The sequence below is a fragment of the Phyllobates terribilis genome, unplaced genomic scaffold (genome assembly GCF_046119375.1).
Source record: "Phyllobates terribilis strain yellow unplaced genomic scaffold, ASM4611937v1 Scaffold_3__8_contigs__length_932513732, whole genome shotgun sequence".
Taxonomy (NCBI): domain Eukaryota; kingdom Metazoa; phylum Chordata; class Amphibia; order Anura; family Dendrobatidae; genus Phyllobates; species Phyllobates terribilis.
Genome location: NW_027362763.1, coordinates 70477121 through 70500156, shown reverse-complemented (window position 1 = coordinate 70500156; position 23036 = coordinate 70477121). Strand labels below are relative to the sequence as shown.

At 44.8% G+C, this 23036-nt stretch overlaps 1 protein-coding gene across 3 annotated transcripts in view; it reads left to right on the top strand.

Annotated features, from left to right (window-relative positions):
• Positions 1 to 21892: 21892 nt before the first annotated feature.
• The window catches only part of LOC141258836 (cytochrome P450 2C14-like), a 221903-nt gene continuing 220759 nt past the window's right edge, over positions 21893 to 23036 (top strand). For 2 of the 3 annotated variants that reach the window (XM_073674000.1, XM_073673999.1), the window contains exon 1: positions 21893 to 22031. The gene's annotated coding sequence lies outside the window, so the exon portion shown is untranslated. The remainder of the gene's footprint in view (positions 22032 to 23036) is intronic. The other variant, XM_073674001.1, reaches the window with a different exon arrangement.

Here is a 23036-nt window from a genome sequence, read left to right as displayed (position 1 = left end):
CTGTACACTATATACAGAGCTCCTGTGTATAATGTCACTGGTGACCACTGTATTACCTGTGCACTATACACTATGTACAGAGCTCCTGTGTATAATGTCACTGGTGACCACTGTATTACCTGTACACTATATACAGAGCTCCTGTGTATAATGTCACTGGTGATCACTGTAATACCTGTACACTAAATACAGAGCTCCAGTGTATAATGTCACTGGTGATCACTGTATTACCTGTACACTGACACTCTATACAGAGCTCCTGTGTATAATGTCACTGGTGAACCCTGTATTACCTGTACACTGACACTATATACTGAGCTCCAGTGTATAATGTCACTGGTGGTCACTGTATTACCTGTACACTGTACACTATATACAGAGCTCCTGTGTATAATGTCACTGGTGATCCCTGTATTACCTGTACACTGACACTATATACAGAGCTCCTGTGTATAATGTCACTGGTGATCCCTGTATTACCTGTACACTGACACTATATACAGAGCTCCTGTGTATAATGTCACTGGTGGTAATAACAGTGTTGTTAGTATTGTGGTTTGTATTCATGATCAGTATTGTAGTATTTGGTCACTTTGGGGTGGTAATATGTGGTCTGGTCATGGTGTGGCCGTATTTGTTCCTTGTATGTAGTATTATTCGGTCACTATGTGGTGGTAATATGTGATCTAGTCATGGTGTGGCGATATTTGTCTCTTTTGTATGTGGTATTATTGGTGTTGATATAGTGGACTGTGTTGTGTATGGCAGTCATTTTGTTCTTGCTGATATTAACTAAGAAAAGATTTTTTTCCATTAGGCCACAGCCCCACCATCAGTATTCGGTCAGTATTTTTTCTCAGGAGTAGCTGCCAAAACCAGGAGTGGGTGATAAATACAGAATTGGTGACTTGTTTCTATTATACCTTTTCTCTGATTGTTCCTCACCTGGTTTTGGCTCCCACTCCTGAGAAAAATTACTGACCAAATACTGATAGTGGGGCCGCAGCCTTAGAGATTAAATACTTGGACCAGAGCGGCAGAGATGCACTTACAGGGGTTCTCTGGTGAAAACAAGTAATCACCTCTCCACAGGATCAGTGATGATATTGATTGGTGGGGGTCTGACTGCTGGGACACAATCGGCAGAATGTGGAGCTTTTCTCCCCATTAGACTGGAGCGGCATGTGAGATGCGACCACTGATCCATTCATTCCCTCAGTGGCTGTGAGCGCTGCTCTTTTTTGGAAGCTGCATTTTAAAATGGGGATAAGTGTCTTGTCAGGGATGAAACTTCCCCATTCTTCTGATAGGCGCCTTTTCCAATGTTCGGACCCAAACGATCAATAAGTGATCACCGATCCTGTGGATCCCATGGATCGGTGATAACTTGTTTTAACCAAAGAAGCCCTTTAATGCAAACTACCGTAATTGTACATCCCAGTTATAGTGGTGCACAGTAGATGTGCAGGAGCCGCCAGTCAATGCTCCACTATAACAGGGATAGCGGATAACAGATATTTGCATATGGCTGTAGGTGGGCCCCTAGAGTCAGTTCTCCCTGTGGGCCCCAGACACCCCAGTCCGACCCTGCTTGCAGGTACTGTAACGTTATATAACACACTGTCCCTTCTGCATCAAAAACTCTCCCTAGACTATTTCTGGGTACAATGCAAACATGGCATCACCGGGTGTCAAGCATGGCGCCTAAGTACCCAGTTACTCGAGTACCGAGCAGTGCCGACCACACTGGCCCATCACTGACTATTATGTAAATGCTATTTTTCTCTAATTTTCCTAAATGTTCGATTCAAATGAGTCAGAATAATGTTCAAATCGTCAACCATTAGAGTATAAATCACATTTTATTAGACAAACCTTGCAATGATAGCAAGATTTAATTCAAACCTAGAAACAATCAAAATGCAAAAATGCACTGTTCCAAATGATTATGCATAGCAGAGTTTCCAAACATATTATAGGTTGTAAATAAGTGAAAAAGGTTATTTGTTGAATTTGCAGCATTAAGAGGTCACATTTACTGAAATCAAAAGCTTTTTCAAACCAAAATATCTTAATAGGCCAAGTAACATGTGAACGTAGGACCCAATCTTTGATATCTCCTTCACAACTCTTGCATCCATTGAACTTGGGAGTTTTTGGATAGTTTCTGCTTGAATTTCTTTGCAGGATGACAAAATATCCTCCCAGAGCTGATGTTTTGATATAAACTGCTTCCCACCCTCATAGATCTTTTTCTGGAGGATACTCCAGAGGTTCTCATTAGGGTTGAGGTCAGGGGAGGATGGTGGCCACACATTGAGTTTCTCTTGCTTTATGCCCATAGCAGCCACTGACACAGAGTTCTTCTTTGCAGCACGAGATAGTACATTGTCATGCATGAAGATGATTTTGCTATGAATGGCACGGTTCTTATTTTTGTACCATGGAAGAAAGTAGTCAGTCAGAAACTCTTTAAACTTTCCCCAGATCATTTTCACACCTTCAGGGACCCCTAAGGGGCCTACCAGCTCTCTCCGCAAAACATGACGCTGACATTGCAATCTAGTTGGGACATCCACCAACCATCCACTACTCCATCCTTCTGGACCATCCAGGGTTGCACGGCACGCATAAGTAAACAAGACAAATTTAAAATGTCTTAATGTTCGTCTGGGCCCACTGCAACCATTTCTGCTTGCAAACTTGTTTAGGGATGGACAAATAGTAGAATTATGCACAACTACAAGTATCTGGAGGACCCTACATCTTGAGGTTCACAGGACTCCAGAGGCACCAGCAGCTTCAAATACTTGTTTGCTGATTTGCAATGGTGTTTTAGCAACTGCTCTCTTTATCCAATGAATTTATCTTGCAGAAACCTTCCACATTATGCCTTTATCTGCATGATCTGTCTGTGCTCTGTTTCAGCCACAAATCTCTTCACAATACAATAATCACTCTTACTTTTTCGGGAAATATCTAATGTTTTCATACCATGTCCAAGCCATTGCACTATTTAATACTTTTCAGCAACAAAGAGATCCCTTTTCTTTCCCATATTGCTTGAAATCTGTGGCTACTTAATAGTGTAGAATCCCCTTCATAAATAGTTTTCCATTAATTGGACGCACCTGGCAACAAATTATCACAGGTGTTTGAGACTGATTTCAGTGATCCAAAGAGCCCTGAGAAACAAACCATCGATTAGTTTATGTAAAAACAAAATAATACATCTTTCTTTATGACACTTAAATCCAATTTGCATAATCATTTAGGATTCAGAATAAACTCAGTTGTTCCTGATCTCTGTGTAGACTAGATGCAATGATGTCTCTCATGTCCAGCACACATAGACACGAGAGATTCCTGTTCCTGTCTCTATAATGTTCAGATGCAGCAGTAGCAGCATGGAGGACATAATACTGCAATACTGAGCAGTGTAGCTGTGAAGCCAAGATTAAACACTTGCTCCATGATGCAGCACAATAAAGTGCCTTTCACTAACTGTTTGAGCACTCCCACCTTCCTTCTTCAAAGTTTTTAATAGGAACTGTAATCTGATCCCTCAGTGAGCTGGAAGTTATCTTGCTTTCACTGAAATGGATCTTAATAGCTTAGAGTACTTGATTCAGAAGGCATGGTGGGTGGGGGGAGAAGTGTCTTTTCGCTGGGATTCTTATATTTGGTGCTCACAGGACATGAGAATACTGTAAAGATTAAGCACGGTTGCTGCCGCTAAACACTTCCTGAGGCAAATAAGTGGTGTACACAACTCTCTCTAATATTTACAGACAATAAATGGAGTGGATTTGGCACTTTAATAGTTGCCAGGGTGGCAATGGGCACTCTAAAAAGAGGACTTGCACTCATGATGTATAAATATAAATTAAGAGAGAGACTGTAGCATGGATGCTGAGCAGTACTATGGCTTGAGACAGTGGGATGAGCTTAGCTGTGGCTGTCAGTGACAAGCTCTTCCAGGGTTGGTGATATGGAGTGAGAAGTGGCCCATCAGTGCCATTTCTGTGGTCTGAAAGAGCAAGAAGATACTATGGCCTGCTGCAAACTGGGGAGCAGTGGGCCTCCAGATGAAATGTTGCTTGACAATGGTAAAACTGTGTAAGATGAGGCATAATTGCTGCCAAAAAAACAAGAATAGATAGTCTGAGTTTTCCCGTCTTACATCTGGTAAGCAAATTGTCACACTGTTTCTGCTGTACTGTAACTGCCTGTGATTAAATTAGTAAATTTCCAAGCCAAGTGCCTCTGAATAGAAGTGTGACTGTCAAGCACAAAGACTCTTCTTGTTATACTAGAACCTCCAAGGCCAGTACCTCAGTTGAAGTGTAACCACAAAGATTTATGTCTGCACATTGATATAAAGCTATTACGATCTCTCCCCTTAGTGAGAGATGGAATTGTTACAATTGCTTGGGCATCAAAATTGTTATTTTGATGTGAATTGCCTTTCACCTTCATAGATCTTTTGCTTGAGGATACACCAAAGGTTCTTAGTAGGGTTGAGGTCAGTGGTGGAGGATAGTGGCCACGCCATGAGTTTCTCTCCTTTTAGCAGCCAATTATGCAGAAGTATTCTTTGCATCATGAGATGGTCATGTGTGGCACCCCTGGGGTCTGGTTGCCACAGTAATAGAAATATTATGTCTGAGAGCAAGTGGGAGGTTTCTCTGGTCAGGAGCCCTAAGCATGCAACACTGCCCGCCCAGACCTGGGATGGGAGGAATCTGCCCTTATAAACTGGGTCTGGGGTGGGATTAGAGAGTTAGAGCTTGGAGAGGGAAAGATACAGCAGGAGCTCTGTAGGAACAGTAGCTGAAGACCAGGGGCTGGAGCTGAGCAGAGCTCGCCCTGGCTGAGGACACTACAACCGGACACCGGAGTCCGAGGCTGTGGGGACTGATATACACCCAGCAGCAGAAACCAGCCGGCCGGGGATTCCAGGTCCTCTGGCCATAGAAGCCCGGAGGCTCAGTCACAAGAAAGGGACCAGCGCCGCCATCCAGGAGCGGAGGCTAACAGAAGGCCCCAAGTCACCAGCCATACAGGTGAGCACCACACGGTATACTCAGGGACGTGGGCTACTTGTAACCGCTTACAGCAAGGTAGCCAGGAAAGGTGCAGATAGACGGGGAGGCCTACAACTCTGCCTGGCCAGGGGAGATCCTGCTTGCTCACAGACTGACCAGGCCTCTACTGCTAACCAGTATTCCCGGGAGGGTCTGCTTTATACCATCAGTAAAGAACCTGAACTGCACCACACGTCTCTGTGTTTCATCGCCGCACCAGCAACATTAGTACTGAGATGCTCACACCATCACACCCATCATCCACACTTGCTGCCCTGAGGCAATACTTCTCCCGTGGGGAGTTATCCCATACTTGGCTGCACTTACAACATCAGCCTCAGCGGTCTGCAGCGCAGCGGCGGTCCCCACTGACCGCAATCCACGGGTGGCGTAGTCGGACATTTGTTATTACACTAAGACTGCCACTGGTTTGACCACCCTGAGCCACGGACCGGGTCGCCGCCACACTGAGACTACCACCCCCAGCATCCCACCAGAGGCCCGGTTCCGAGTTCCCCACGCGGCTCAGGGGGCGAGTCACATGCATGAAGATGATTTTGCTACAGGTGGCATGGTTATTCTTTTTGTACCATGGAAGAGGAAGAAAGTGGTCATAAACTCTATATACTTTGCAAAGGTCATTTTCACACTTCCAGGAACATAAGAGAAATAAGTAATTCCAGAACATTTCTTATGCCTTGGTGTCTTTGAGAGGAGGGCAGAAGTGTTGAGGCAGAAAAAGGATGTAGTGAGGATGAAGCCTGATAAAGGGGCATTGTCAGGGCTGAAAATTTCTGCTGCTTGTATTAACAGTCACAGGAAAAATATATTCTTTTTAATAATTTAAAGAGTTTTTTGGTAAGATACAGTATGTCATTACTTCATGATTTCTGGGAGTCTGTACTCTGGGTTCCAATAGATCCTGAGAATGATGTAGCGCTACTTCCCTCCTCCCTTGCTGGTACCAATGAGCCAAGCTATGGTTTCCAGCATAGTGGATGGGGACTGCTGTCCAGAGGGAAAAGAATGAAGTGGAAGCAATACTAAACAAGGGCTATACCCCTTAATGTAAGGTGCCCCAGCGAGGTAGTCGTGGGCGAGCTGTAGCCCCCTCTCGCTATGGCACCCTACAGACAATACGTGTCCTCTCTCTGTAGTGTGGCTGTGTATGTAGTGCTCTTCACTTACTTCACGCCATCCGATCGCGGCTGTCTCCAGGCAATTTTCTTCTGGGACCAGGGCAGCAATAATTTCAGAGGACACAAGGTTCTTAACCAGAACTTGGACTTTACTTGGGGAAGAGGAATATTTACAGTATTTACAGTCAGATATAATGGATAAGGCCCGACAGGCAATCATCTCCCTCACAGGCGCCGTTAACTGCTTCAGCCCTGGTTCCCTCTTTAAGCGGAGCATCTCTGTGGCTATAATTCCTGGCCCAAGAGACTCCTCTGTATTAACAGTGAACGGATCCGATATCTCTCCCCCACGTCTTGGCTTGGAGTACTGTTTAGCTTCCTCTGCTGCCTGCAGACCAGAAGTGCCCCGTGTCCTCACTACGCTTTGGTGAGTTTCTACGGCGAGCGAACAGGACTCGTGCTCTTGCGTGGGGAGAACTGCGCACTGGGATCTCACTGTCTGAGGGTTCGGAGCTCCCGTCTACCCTAGCAGCCACTATAGTAAGGCTGTCTCATCAGGTCGCAATCCCTTCTTGTACTGCTCTATCACTTCCTGATTCAGGAAATTAAAACAGAGACTTTCCTAATATGCCCACCCTCAGTGAGCTGTCATCACAGAACCTTAACCCATCACTGTCTATAGCTCGGCTAGCAGACTCATCCTGACATCTGCACCCCGAACAGTGGCATCTTGTGGCTGTTTTCAGGTACTACAGCCCAGAAGGAACTATACCAGGAACAAGCTCTATATCTTTCTAGGCTTGATAAGGGCACTAAGTTCCCCCTCTGCTCTACCAACCGGACCACTAAAGCTAACCCCCTTAGCTTGGCCTACCACAGTTGGGGAGGTCTGTCTTCAGGAACTCTTCCTTTTACTCTCTCAGTCTCAAGGGAAGGCTACGCCCTTCCCCACTATTACATTCCCCGACACTTTAATGTTGGTCGTCCCTGACCACACTAGGCAATAAACATCAATCAACAGTTATAAAATTACATTACTAAATTTTACTAAAACATTCTTAGTAAGCGACTGGTCCTGAGGTCATCTTCTTGGCTGGAAGACCGGCCCTTCTCGGTTAAGGGCCCTGGAACAGCAATTCAGGACAGTCCACTATCAACTTTTTCAGAGGCACCGGTCCTTCTTGGTAAGGACCCTGGAACCGAAGTGTCCATGTCCACATTTCTAAATCAGGTCAACTCTTCAATAGCCCTTAATCCCCTCCTGGGGCTACATTCTGAGGCACACCGTCACAGGTAACACCCTGTGAGTCTCTTTTCTTCTTGGCCCTAGCGGGGGTCACCGGTTCTTCCCGCTAGGCCGCAAGTCTCTTAGATTCAGAGGATATCCATCCTCAAGGTGTGCCTCAGCAATTTAAATTCCAGCAGAAAAAGGCGCAACAAGCGCAACAAAAAGAAAACAAAAATAAAAACAAAAAGAGCAGCTCTCCTGGGCACGCAACTTTTGGGTGCTGCTTAAGGCCTTCCTGGCCTAGGAGGTAGGGGAACAGTCCTCCATTTTTTTTTTTTGTTTCAACTGAAGTCAACATGGGGCACTTCGCCCCCACTGGGTAACAGTCCCAAACTACAGAAAGGACCACTACCGATGGGTCCTAGTAGGAGAAGAAGTGAAAGGTCAACGGACCTTTTAGCCCACTTAGCTCACTTCTTCCGGGCCTCCCTCTGTTCCCTCATGAAGGCGGCCCATGCTGCAGATGAAGGTGGCTTCCTCCACTTCCACGGCTGATCGGGGTATCTGCTAGGCCCGGGGTCCTCGTCCGAGGACGTAGCACTGCCACAGCCGACCTGGGTAGGGCCGTAGCTGGTGACAGAAAAATGATGGACCTCCTGGCTAACACCAGCCTCTCAGGAAGGTATCGGTCCATCGCCGCTGTTCTCGCGCGGTCATCGGGGGGTCCCGGGTAGCCCACTTAGGACTCCTGGGCTCGGCGTACCGCTCTGCCGAGGGGGAATGTAGGGCCTCCAAGGCCAATGACCAGAAATTCTCCCGCGGGGCCTTTCTTTTAGGGGGCTTCCCTTCCGCACCGTCCCCTGAAGGCCTGGGGGCCTCTGTTGCCACGGAAACTACTGGGGCAGGTACCGCAGACGTGACCGGCCGCTGGGGCATGGACCGCTCACCTTCTGTAAGCTTCGCTGCAGCTATTGCTCCGGCCCCACCTGGATGTTCTCCTCCCTCAGCCGAGGGGGACGTTTCCTCCGGCATCCGGCTCCAGCACCACATGTGAAGCTCGTGGACTAGCAGGCCCAGCTCCGGATCAGGTCTAGTGGCCCACTGAACAGCCACTGGGGGTAAAGGCAGAGGATCGTGGGCAGCGCCCGCCGGCGGACGACTTCCAGCCGCGGCCCCTGGTGTAGTGATCTTCAGGGGTTCCTCCTCACCGCTTGCCTCGCGCACGTTGTCAGGCTCTGGGGCTGCCATCCTCTCAGGACGTCTGCTGCCGCACCTCCTTCTCCTTACGTGCCGGACAGAAAATGCCGCCGGTCGCTTACCGGTGACGCGCGTCCTGTGCGTCCAGCTCCGCCTCTTCCTGGGCCGGACCTCTGACGCGACCGCCGCGTCACTCGTCACTCTCGGCCGCTCCGCCTTCAGCCGCGCCCCCTCTCTGCGCGCGCTGATACTCACGGGGCCGGACTTCACTTTGCGCCGCACCCTCTTCCTCACTGGACGTCCCATCCTGGGGCGCATCTTCACCGCTGGGCCCATCCCTCTTCGGGCCGGAACTCGTAGGGGCTGGACATCTTTTCGCGCTCTCCAGCGCCGTCCACTCCCACGATGGGCGGTTCTTCTCCCAGACTTTACCGCCATCGTCACCATCTTGGAATCCATGCTTCGGGCCGCCATCTTGGGCCGCATGCCTTCCAACACTTTCTCCTCAGTGTTCTGTGTCGGCTCTTCCCCGCTTTCTTCATGCGAGGAGCTCGCATCCTGCCGACTACGCCAAATGTAAGGTGCCCCAGCGAGGTAGTCGTGGGCGAGCTGTAGCCCCCTCTCGCTATGGCACCCTACAGACAATACGTGTCCTCTCTCTGTAGTGTGGTTGTGTATGTAGTGCTCTTCACTTACTTCACGCCATCCGATCGCGGCTGTCTCCAGGCAATTTTCTTCTGGGACCAGGGCAGCAATAATTTCAGAGGACACAAGGTTCTTAACCAGAACTTGGACTTTACTTGGGGAAGAGGAATATTTACAGTATTTACAGTCAGATATAATGGATAAGGCCCGACAGGCAATCATCTCCCTCACAGGCGCCGTTAACTGCTTCAGCCCTGGTTCCCTCTTTAAGCGGAGCATCTCTGTGGCTATAATTCCTGGCCCAAGAGAGTGAGTTTCTACGGCGAGCGAACAGGACTCGTGCTCTTGCGTGGGGAGAACTGCGCACTGGGATCTCACTGTCTGAGGGTTCAGAGCTCCCGTCTACCCTAGCAGCCACTATAGTAAGGCTGTCTCATCAGGTCGCAATCCCTTCTTGTACTGCTCTATCACTTCCTGATTCAGGAAATTAAAACAGAGACTTTCCTAATATGCCCACCCTCAGTGAGCTGTCATCACAGAACCTTAACCCATCACTGTCTATAGCTCGGCTAGCAGACTCATCCTGACATCTGCACCCCGAACAGTGGCATCTTGTGGCTGTTTTCAGGTACTACAGCCCAGAAGGAACTATACCAGGAACAAGCTCTATATCTCTCTAGGCTTGATAAGGGCACTAAGTTCCCCCTCTGCTCTACCAACCGGACCACTAAAGCTAACCCCCTTAGCTTGGCCTACCACAGTTGGGGAGGTCTGTCTTCAGGAACTCTTCCTTTTACTCTCTCAGTCTCAAGGGAAGGCTACGCCCTTCCCCACTATTACACTACTTCCCTCCTCCCTTGCTGGTACCAATGAGCCAAGCTATGGTTTCCAGCATAGTGGATGGGGACTGCTGTCCAGAGGGAAAAGAATGAAGTGGAAGCAATACTAAACAAGGGCTATACCCCTTACATTCTCAGGATCAATGGAGATTCTAAAGATGAGAGATCAGGCCCAATATGAATTGTAATAAATATTCCCTTTGGGAGTGGGGAAAACCTTGTTGATCTTTTTTATTTTTTTTGTAGTATAAACAGTAGTGACAGTCCAGCCATAATACGGATGTTCCCGCTGGATAATGTAGGCTGGAGATCTGTGTGATGACGATGGTAGGTGCAGAGAAGATTGTGTAATACAGATAGACAGGTAATGTGTTACATTCGTTTATCTTGTAGATGAAAGTTGACATGATAAGATACTAGCAAATAACTGCTTTGGGTAGAGGAAAGGTGAAATGTTCAAACTTTGTCTACCTGTAAAGCAAACAGCAATTTTGAATAGTCATAGTAATGAAAACAAAACATAATTGTAATTAAAGGCATTCCCTATTTACAATGAAGGTAGGATCTTAGAGGCAGAGTATATCTAATAGTTAAATCCTTATGTCGTGCTCCGTCCCTCAGACCCAGCACTAACCATTGCATAGTTTATTATTTTTACCTGTAGTCTTCCTTTAAAAAATGACATTCTCATGTTGTGTACATAGCACAGTAACAGCTACACAGTAAATCAAAAGGAATGTGCAATATTACTAATATAATGCTAGAAAGGATGGCATGAAGGAGATTGGGAGAATTGGTGGCAGAGCTGACAGATGTGGATTATTTAGGTGGGATTTTTAGAAGATGGGAAACATTAGCAAAAACACAAGAGCCGAACACTCTGAGGTCTTGAGTCAAAAGAAAAGGTTCAGATTAAAGCAAAGACGTAATGTGGAACTATGATGTCAATTCACAATACTAAAGTCTTTTTTGGTAATGCACCCTATGGGCTAACTTCGATTCCAGTGTAATTTCTACTTCTAAAATATAATAAGTGTAACTCCATAACAATCAGAAATCAAACATGTGATGATGGGTGACCCATTCAATTTTTATTTTTGGGTATGTCTGACTAATTCATCCTTACAGTGCCTACAAGTAGTATTCAACCCCCTGCAGATTTAGCTGGTTTGATAAGATGCAAATAAGTTAGAGCCTTCAAACTGCAAACGAGAGTAGGTTTTATGAACAGAAGCATAAATCTTACAAAACGAAAAGTTATGTTGCTCAGTTGAATTTTATTAAATTTTAAACATAAAAGTGTGGGTCAATTATTATACAACCCCTATGTTTAATATTTTGTGTAATAACCCTTGTTTGCAATTACAGCTAATAATCGTCTTTTATAAGACCTGATCAGGCTGGCACAGGTCTGTGGAGTTATCTTGGCCCACTCCTCCATGCAGATCTTCTCCAAGTTATCTAGGTTCTTTGGGTGTCTCATGTGGACTTTATTCTTGAGCTCCTTTCAATTGGGTTAAGGTCAGGAGACTGACTAGGCCACTCCAACACCTTGACTTTTTCCCTCTTGAACCAGGCCTTGGTTTTCTTGGCTGTGTGCTTTGGGTCGTTGTCTTGTTGGAAGATGAAATTACGACCCATCTTAAGATCCTTGATGGAGGAGCGGAGGTTCTTGGCCAAAATCTCCAGGTAGGCCGTGCTATCCATCTTCCCATGGATGCGGACCAGATGGCCAGGCCCCATGACTGAGAATCAGCCCCACAGCATGATTGTGCCACCACCATGCTTGACTGTAGGGATGGTATTCTTGGGGTCGTATGCAGTGCTATCCAGTCTCCAAACGTCACGTGTGTGGTTGGCACCAAAGATCTCGATCTTGGTCTCATCAGACCATAGAACCTTGAACCAGTCTGTCTCAGAGTCCTCCAAGTGATCATGAGCAAACTGTAGACGAGCCTTGACATGACGCTTTGAAAGTAAAGGTACCATACAGGCTCGTCTGGAACGGAGACCATTGCGGTGGAGTATGTTACTTATGATATTGACAGAAACCAATGTCCCCACTGCCATGAGATCTTCCCGGAGCTCCTTCCTTGTTGTCCTTGGGTTAGCCTTGACTCTTCGGACAAGCCTGGCCTCGGCACGGGAGGACACTTTCAAAGGCTGTCCAGGCCGTGGAAGGCTAACAGTAGTTCCATAAGCCTTCCACTTACGGATGATGCTCCCAACAGTGGAGACAGGTAGGCCCAACTCCTTGGAAAGGGTTTTGTACCCCTTGCCAGCCTTGTGACCCTCCACGATCTTGTCTCTGATGGCCTTGGAATGCTCCTTTGTCTTTCCCATGTTGACCATGTCTGAGTGCTGTTCACAAGTTTGGGGAGGGTCTTAAATAGTCAGAAAAGGCTGGCAAAAGAGACCTTTAATCAACACATGTGAAGCTCATTATTCTTGGTGCCTGAACTACTTCTTAATACTTTAGGGGGACCAAACAGAATTCTTGTGGTTTGAGGGGTTGAATAATAAATGACATTAATGACATTGAATTAACTTTTAACGTTTAAAAAAAAAAAAAAATTTGCTGCAGTGCATTTCCCACTTCCAGGCTGATCTACAGTACAAATGTCACAATGCCAAGTTAATTCCGCATGTGTCAACCAGCTAAATCTGCAGGGGGTTGAATACTACTTGTAGGCACTGTATCTCTTTACTATTGATTTAATTTTGTGTATTACACTGCACTATTTGTGGGCATTACATTGCACCAAATTTCTAAAGATCTAACTCTCAGAATTGCATTGTAATTAACTCTGTGGACTTTCACATCTGTATGATAATGAGACAGTGACCAAAGAAAGTTCAACTTAAACGCCTTTATTTGCCAACCTAAATTATAAATTCAAACCAGCTAGTCCACGAGACCCATTTAGAGGATACTGGTCTCCTGGTACCCTCATTCTAGGGAACCCCCTCATTATGGACTCAGATCCGACTAACCCCAGTAGAGGGTCATGTCCCTTTTTCAGGCTCATTAGCTTGAAGGGGTTGACGTGATGCTTACAGTGGGGCAGAGTCCCGTACCAAGTCCTGGGTGGCCATATAATGTTCTATCAGGCTAACCACCTGATCTAGGTTTTTCTGGGTCCTTTTGCCCAACCCAGCGCTGTATGGCTATTGGTAGAGTTTGCATCAACTGGTGCCAACTTATGACATAAATTCAAATGTTATCATCTGGTTCGCAGCTGGAATATCCATTTTCAGTCTGTTGCCATGGGCGTTTGAACCATCGAATAACTTGTGATTGCCGTAATGGCTTTGCTCAAGTTTCCGGCTCTGGTCTGTGTTAAAGGCCCCGTCACACGAAGCGATGCAGCAGCGATCCCAACAACGATACGACCTGTCAGGGATCGTTGCTGCGTCGCTAATACATCGCTGGTGAGCTGTCAAAGAGGCAGGCTCACCAGCGATGAGGGGAGCAGCGACATCGTGGAAAGAATTGTTCCACGATGTCCTGCTCCCGGTTGCCAGCCTGCTGCTGAAGCAGGAGCAGGCTCGTAACCATGATAAACATCGGGTGACTAAGTGAGCCCGTGCCCCTAGTAACCCGATGTTTACCATGGATACCACTCTGCTACGGTGTGCGGGAGGTTACCGTTCACCTTAGCAGAGCAGTATCCATGATAAACATCTGGTTACTAGGGGCACGCGCGCACTTAGTAACCCGATGTTTATCATGGATACGACTCTGCTACCGTGAGCGGTAACCTCCTGTGCACTGTAGCAGAGTGGTATCCATGGTAAACAGCGGGTTACTAAGTGCGCGCGTGCCCCTAGTAACCCGATGTTTACCATGGATACCAGCCTGATCGTTGGTCCCGCTGGTCACACACAGCGATGTGTGCTGGCCAGCGGGAGGCCAACGACCAAAAAATGGTCCAGGACATTCTGCAGCGATCAGCGACCTCACAGCGGGGGCCTGATCGCTGCAAAGTGTCACACATAGCGACATCGCTGGTGAGGTCGCTGTTGCGTCACCAAAACCGTGACACAGCAGCGATCTCGCTAGCGATATCGCTATGTGAGACGGGGCCTTTAGTCTCACACAGCCAGGCATACACAGAACCTCCAGGTCTGCTGCTTGAAAACCAACACTGACACACCCAACCCTTACCTGCAGGTTTAAATGAGAATCATGGGCCACTTGCAACACTCAGATTGGAAAGAGAGATATGTCTCACAACCTTCATACAGATCTCTCTCTAAAAAAAAAAGCCCTTGTCAGGTTTTCCTAAATTTGCCTTGGTCAAATAGCTTGACCCAGTCTACGATTATTTTTATTTTGCATTATAACCACAGCTGCGGCTGTGATTGCAATGCTCTCCGGCAGATTTAGTATGTTCCTATATACATCCTGACCCTCGTATATGATTCACATCACTGCCTCACAATGTACATATTTACTGTACATACCTGTTATCATCATTCCTTGGTAGTATTCTGCTATCTTATCTTCATTATTTTGTGTCTCTCATTGGCCTCCCCTTGCTTTCATTGCTTCTTGATTTTAAATATTAACATTTATTTTATATTTTTATTGTGTAGCTGTGTACCAAAATAAAACAGTTATTGTTTATATGCATTTTATTTTATTTCTGATTATTATGGAATAAAACTTACTGTATATGATATTTTAGGCTTGCTTTGTGTGTTATCATTTATATATTTATTTTGGAATTACTTTTTGGAACTCTCCAAAGAAACATGAAATTTTCTGGACTTCCAGAGAAGGTATCAAATCTCTTCCATTCCACCTTTTAATGGCTAACTGAAAAGATGGTAACAAATTGCAAGCTTTCGAGACTACTCAGGTCTCTTCATCAGGCTAGTATACCACAAAATCTGAAGAGTCACATATTTATACACAATATTATAAATATGTGACTCTTGCAAGCTTGCAATTTGTTACCATCTTTTCAGTTAGCCATTAAAAGGTATCAACCACAAAGGGCTCTCAAATCTAAATATTTTTCTATCTACTGGCTAACACGGTACAAGAATATATATTTTTCCATTCCACCAAAATCTTTCCGGTAAAGATAGGTGAATAGATTTAAAGCAAATCAACTTTATGTTAATTTTTTCGGAATTCGCTAAACCAGGTGATTTTGAACAATTTGTGATTTGCTTCCACAAATTGTCTACAATAGAGACCGCCACCTTACATGTTGCATATGATTGCAAAAGCCAGAGAAGAATAATATGACTTCAGGCCCTGCATTGCAGCTATAATATCACATGGTATAGCACAGGTAATCAAGAGAGACTATCCTAGCCTGTATAAAAACAGAAGCAGGGAATACAGCTGCCATTTGTTAGTGAGAGTCTCACAGCTAAGTCATAAACAAAGGGAGAGAAAGCCAGAAAACATTAATTAAACTGTAAAGATAGTCGGTAATTATCTGTTTATCCATAGCCAGATAATAGTGAGATCAGTTTTGACATTACTAAAGCTATGTTTGTGCTAAAGAGCTTGAAAGGTGTCATATACAGTGATGACCTTAGTGTGCTACACACATCTTTTCAAGGTAATTGGAGGCTTTGGAGTACTTGCAATTTTTAAGTCCTATGAAAATTTGGTGAAGCTAGGAAATTAGAATTTTGAAATGTTTGGTCATCTCTACTTCTTTGAAATCAGCAATTCACAATTTTTTTTTGCGCATTGGTATCTTTAGTTGGTACAAGAAACCTAGAAAACTATAGATTCTATTCTAGGGTTACTTTGTTGTAAGGGACAACTCTGGCTCAGGTATAAGTTAGAGGCCCTAAAGATCGAATACATGGGTCCCTGGGTGTGTGTTGTCTCTTTAGCTGGAATAATCTTCAGAGTGCATGCTGCTGAATGGTATAGCAGACCAAGGCCCCTTGACTTTAAGAGGAAGGAGACAGTCAGGGGTATAAAAATTAACTGTTGTTTACTGAATGTATAAATAGAACGTATATATAGTAGATAGCAGGAATCAAACATAATGATCACATTTTCTGCACAATACGCAGTTTACTCATTCACAGTTTCATGTGGCTGCACATAACTTGTAAGCAATGTTACAGGAAAACAGCAAACTTCAATGAGGGCCTCCATCTTCCCTTATAAGAGTCGGATTGGTGAAAGTGTGTCGCTGCAACTTCTTACAATTGAGCCTTAGCCTTAGAATTCTTTCACTAAGGCTCCCAGGTCTGGCCAACACAGAACTTTCCAGTTATTATTCCTCTTCCTTTATAGGCACCCCAACTTGCTTGCTGTTGTAGGTTTTCCTGCCATTTCTTGACTCAGTTGCTGGCTTGCTACCTGCGTATCAATACACACCCCCAAATGCTGGTCTAACCTTCTCCTTCAATACTGAATTCTAAACTAACTACTAAAAGACTAGGATCTCACCAGCGTATATTCTCTCATCCGAGAAAAATCAGGCCTATTATGCTAATCACACTGTCATCAGAGTTGGATCAGAGTGTGATCCAATTTTCTCGGTTGAGGAAAAGATGGAAAAAAAAATCCTCCATCTTCTCTATTGTGTCAGTCCATGGAAATTGGACCGCACTCACATGTCATTTGAGTGCAGTCTGATGCTTCCCATTGATTCGCATGGCTGAGGGCTATCCGATAATTGGATCCAACTAGTGCATGTTCTGATTTTTTTCCTTAGGCAACGGCCCCACTATCAGTATTTGGTCAATATTCGGTCAGTATTTTTTCTCAGGAGTGAGAGGCAAAACCAGGAGTGGGTGATAAATGCAGAATTGGTGCCTTGTTTCTATTATACCTTTTCTCTGATTGTTCCTCACCTGGTTTTTGCTCCCACTCCTGAGAAAAAATACTGACCGAATACTGACCAAATACTGATAGTGGGACTATGGCCTTAGACTGGCTCGGTTCCAGGAAAAAATCTGACATGTGTGTAGCGCCCAGAGGGTTCGGTTGCTACAGCGGTATTGCAACTCAACCAGAGGTGTGATATTCCATTCCCGGGTAAGGATGGAGTGTGGACCAGGGCTCAGTTAGCTGCATGCACCGCACACACCCCATTTCCGGGGGACAGCTCTACGGTGCTCCCATTTATATATTTATGGATGCATAACTGACCATGTCCCTGGCTGGAGTGGGGAGGGGGGAGGGAAACCTAGTGGTGTAGGAGCAGATAGGGGTTGGGCTCTGAGCATAGGTAGGAGCTCATTGGGTGCTGGTCACCTGAGCTCACACACAGAGGAGGAGGTATATAAGGCGGGCACCATCTTAGTTCAGAGAGTGGAGTGAAGTGGAGAGAGAGAGCTGACAGGGAGCAGAGGCTCTGTAGGAGCTCTGCTCAGTAGGCAGGCCTAGGATGAAGGCCGGAGCCAGAAGGGAGAAGGAACGGAACAGAAAGAGAAGGAACCAAGGAGTAGAAAGGCTCAGAGACACGAAGGCAGAAGGGACCCTAAGGACCTGCGTGATATCGGGTGACGGGTCAGGCAAGAAAAGGGTACCGGATCCCAAATTGGTGGAGGTAAATCAACCCTCAGCCAAGAACCGGAGGTCGTGATCATTTATTGGTGCGACCCCCCGCTAAACCTGCTAGGAAGGCACCATAGAGGATAGCGGAAAACGGGGCCCACGTTTCCCCGCATAGATCCGCGGCAGCTGGACAGAAGTTTGGTCACTGGTGGGCACGGCCAGAGAAAGGAAAGAAGGGAGTTCTGCGCTATACTCCTGAATTGCCCGGGGGTTGACCGAGCCCCGCACCTGGTGGACGCAGCATGGCTTTGGCAGTCATTACCAGCAGAAATGGCTCAGAAAACAACTGTGAGTAAAATGCATTGGACTGCAACACGTTGACTCTGTGTTTCTTACCGCGCCAGCACTAACGGTACTGTGACGGCCAGCACCACAACCCCCACCATTGACACTCCCGTGGGGAGTTATACTATTCCCTGCTGCACCCACAACACCAGCCTCACTGGTCTGCCCCGCAGTGGCGGTTCACCCTGACCGCAATCCACGGGTGGCGTAGTCAGACATTAACCTAAAACATATAAAAGACTGCCACTGGTCTGACCACCCTGAGCCACGGGATCGGATTGCCACTACTACCCCCCGTCATTGCGAAGAAGCCCGGTTCCAAGTGCCCCACGGCCCAGGGGGCGAGTCATGTGCATGGCCCCCTAGAATAACATTGGTCCTATTGTAATCCGGTCATCTTCAGGAGCCCAAACAGGAACTCTTTTGCTATTGCCCTTTTTAACGCCTCTCCCAGTAGCCTAATGCTACCGCTCAGATAAGGGAAATAGACATACAGATTAAATAAGAAACAGTTTCTATCACAAGAGTTTTCAGAGAGGGTGTTGGACAACTTCTCCACCTTTACATTTTGATGAAATAAATGAGTCATTGCCTCTAGAGGAAAATTTCTCTATACATATAGGCCCCGATTCATTAAGTAAATATTTTTGAAAAGTCACAAAATTTTAACGCAACACAGAGTTTCGCCAAAATGTTGCTAGTTTTGGCATTTTTATACAAGTTTCACCTAGCTCTATTAAAATGTATAGTAAGGCTGTGTGCCCACGATGCGTTTTTTAAGTGTTTCCGCAGCGGCAAAAACGCTGCAGAAAAGCTTAAAAAACACATGGTAGAAGGTCTGCATGTTCCCCAATGATAATCCGCATGTGCTGTGCATATACTGCGGGAATTTCCTCTTCGGATTATCATTGCGGAAAAAAACGCAGCGCTACCAATTATTTTTTGGCATTGCGGCATTTTCGCCGCCATTGACTTGCACTGAATCTTATAATATCTGCATCACTACATGTGCACATGTGGATATCATGCGGTTCAATGTGCGGATGGTACCCGGGTCTGGAGAAGAGGAGACTCTCATCCAAACCCGGGTACCATAGTACCTGTAAAAAAAAAAGAATAAAACAAAAAATATACATTATACTTACCTTCTGATGGCCCCCGGTCTTCTTAGCGAGGCGTCCTGGCTTCCCAGCAGCTCGCGATGGTCTAAAAGGACCTACTGTGACATCATTTAGTCATGTGACGGGTCAAGAGACCACTGACGTGGGTGGTCGTGTGACCCGTCACATGACTAAATGAAGTCAAGTCCTTTTACACCACCGCGAGACACCGGGGACACCGGACGGATCGGATAAGGACACCGGGGGCCATCAGAAGGTAAGTATAATTTTTATTTTTTACCATTCTTTTACGGTCACACTATATAAATCCATGCTGGTTGCATGGATTTATATAGTGTGACCAAGTTGTCAAGCACTTTTGAAGTGATGCTAAAATCGCTTGGATAGCGCTTGATAACCCGCATGCGAAATTGCATGATCAAAACGCTTCACTTCCGTTTGTCCCTGGCTGGAAAAATGCATGTAAAATCCGCATGTGTTTTTTCTGCCAGGGAGATGCAGAAACACTCAGGAAAAATCCGGAGCATTTCTGCATCGTGGGCACATAGCCTAAGACTAATCTTACTGACCGGAGTAAGATTAGTGGCGAATCAGGAGCGTTTGACTTCAACACACCTCTTCATCTAGACCAGCAAGAACATCATCGGTCTTGATGAATCAGGGCCATGGGGTGCAACATCTGTACAGTGGCATATAGAGTATATGCAATTTATATATATATATATATATATATATATATATATATATATATATATATATATAGTACAGACCAAAAGTTTGGACACACCTTCTCATTTAAAGATTTTTCTGTATTTTCTGGACTATGAAAATTGTACATTCGCACTGAAGGCATCAAAACTATGAATTAACACATGTGGAATTATATACTTAACAAAAAAGTGTGAAACAACTGAAAATATGTCTTATATTCTAGGTTCTTCAAAGTAGCCACCTTTTGCTTTGATGACTGCTTTGCATACTCTTGGCATTCTTTTGATGAGCTTCAAGAGGTAGTCACCGGAAATGGCACCTAATGCCACTAATAAGCAATCATATCTTAGTGATTTTTGCACAGACACATGACCTGCAAAAAACCCCAAAAACACAGACATGTGAACAACCCCAGAGACTCTAATCAGTACATATTCTGTCTGTGAAAATCAACAGCTATTATATTCAGTAATATTCCAATGCATTTACCCTTCACGACATACAGTATGACGTATAAAAACGTCACATGTTGTGCCTTCCCCTATGACGCTGGCTTCGCCGCTGAGCCCATATCTTTTCCGGCACATAACAGCTGAATTGATCAGTTGACATGTGCCCCTAACAGCCGAGGGTGGAATCGCGATACACCTGCGGCTGTTAAATAGTTAAATGACTCTGTCAATCTCTGACAACGGCATTTAACTTGTGCAAACCGGATGTGCATCACTAGCTTCGCCCATCGGTGCCCCTGCCACTTGATCGCGGGGCACCGATGGGTTGACATGACAAAACCAATCTGCTATGAGCGCCAACTCGTGGCCAGCGCTCATAGCAGATAAGCTTTTTTGCTTAAGCCTTGCTATGTGTAGCACAAGTGATCGGATGATCGCAGCTTGTAGTCTCCGATGGAGTCTATTGAAGCCAATAAACAGTAAAAAAAAAAGTTTTACAAAATATTAAAAAAATATAAAAAATTTATAAAAGTTCAAATCACATTTCTTTAGCCCCATTCAAAATAAAACAATAAAAAAAATCTAAAATACACATATTTTCATCGCCTCTTTCAGAAATGCACATCCTATCGAAATATAAAAAGAATGAATCCAATCGGTTAACGGCGTAATGAGAAAAAAAATCAAAACGCCAGAATTATGTTTTTTTTGTCTCCGCAACATTTCATGAAAATGCAATAACGAGCGATCAAAACATAGTATCTACGCAAAAATGGTATCAATAAAAACATCAGCTCAGTGCACAAAAAATAAGCCCTCACCCATTCACAGATCCTGAAAAATGGGTACACTACGGGTCTCGGAAAATGGCGACATTATTTTTATTTTTTTTTACAAACGTTGGATTTTTTTTCACTATTCACTATTTCATTTCATAAAAAAGAACCTATACGTGTTTGGCATCTACGTACTCGTAATGACCTGGAGAATCATAATGGAAGGACAGTTTTAGCATATTGTGAACATTATAAATTAAAAAAGTAAAAAAACTATTGTGGAATTGCACTTTTTTTTTGCTATTTCACCTCAATTGGAATTTTGATTCCCATTTTCCAGTCCAGTATGGTAAAATCAATGGTGTAGTCCAAAAGTACAACTCGTTCCGCAAAAAACAAGCCCTGACACAGCCATATTGATGGAAAAATAAAAAAGTTATGGCTCTGGGAAGAAGGAGAAGCAAAAAACGAAAGGGCAAAAAACGGAAAATGGCCCAATGGTGAAGGGGTTAAAATAAATGTTCTAGCTGGGCAACATAAAGAAACACCAAATAATCAATGAATACTATCAGTTATATTGTTAATAAAGTTTAAGTGGGAAAAATATTTTCCATTCTTTTATTTTTTTTACATTTTCACTGAACATAAGTATGAAAACACACGTCGTCACTCCCTGCAGAACAAACGTATCAAGGTTTGAGCACTGAGTACTAAAAACAATTTCTCCTGTATCTGGGTTAATAGAATAAATAGTTTTGAGTCTTTATAGGGTTAATCTGGAGGGAAATATTTCTGTAATCACTGGCACATTTCTTTGAGAGTTCCCTGGAGTTTATTGAGGGGTGGAGCAGGTTTTCTGGAGGCTCAGTATCTACTTGTGTTGTTATTAACTGGATTAATTATTCTCCAAGAGTTTAAAAGCAGAAAATTCACCTTGTGTGGAGAGAAGACCGGAGACTGCAGTGAGGGACTGGACCTGTCGGACACTGAACTGTGCTGCATGAAGTAAGATACTTTCATTGTGTTTTGACTTTTTCATTATTTTTTTTATTTTTAATATCCTTTCCTTTTTGCTAATTCTCTTTGTTTTTATTTTTGTTCAAAAATAATTAAAATGTTTCAAGTTCTTTGAAAATTAGACTGAAGAATACAATTTTTTTTTAAAAAAAAATGTTTTTTCGGCCACTACCCAATTTAGTTTGAACTTTTTTTTCTTATTTCATAAAAACTTGCAAAAGTTATTTATCAGTATGTGAACAGCTAAATCCCCATTTTGGAGAGTTGTCTTTCAACTAGTGCATGTGGCACAAAGCCCCCCCCCCCCCTTCAAAAAAAAAAATATATATATATATATATTTACAGTATATATACACTGCTCAAAAAAATAAAGGGAACACTTAAACAACAGAATATAACTCCAAATAAATCAAACTTCTGTGAAATCAAACTGTCCACTTAGGAAGCAACACTGATTGACAATCAATTTCACATGCAGTTGTGCAAATGGAATAGGCAATAGATGGAATTTATTGGCAATTATCAAGACGCACTCAATAAAGGAGTGGTTCGGCAGGTGGGGACCACAGACCACATCTAAGTACCAATGCTTTCTGGCTGATGTTTTGGTCACTTTTGAATGTTGGTTGTGCCTTCACACTCGAGGTGGCATGAGACGGACTCTACAACCCACAGAAGTTGCTCATGTAGTGCAGCTCATCCAGGATGGCACATCAATGAGAGCTGTGGCAAGAAGGTTTGCTGTGCCTGTCAGCGTAGTATCCAGAGGCAGGAGGCGCTACCAGGAGACAGGCCAGTACACCAGGAGACGTGGAGTGGGCTGTAGGAGGGTAACAACCCAGCAGCAGGACCGCTACCTCTGCCTTTGTACAAGGAGGAACAGGAGAAGCACTGCCAGAGCCCTGCAAAATGACCTCCAGCAGGCCACAAATGTGCATGCGTCTGCACAAACGGTTAGAAACCAACTCCATGAGGGTGGTATGAGGGCCCAAC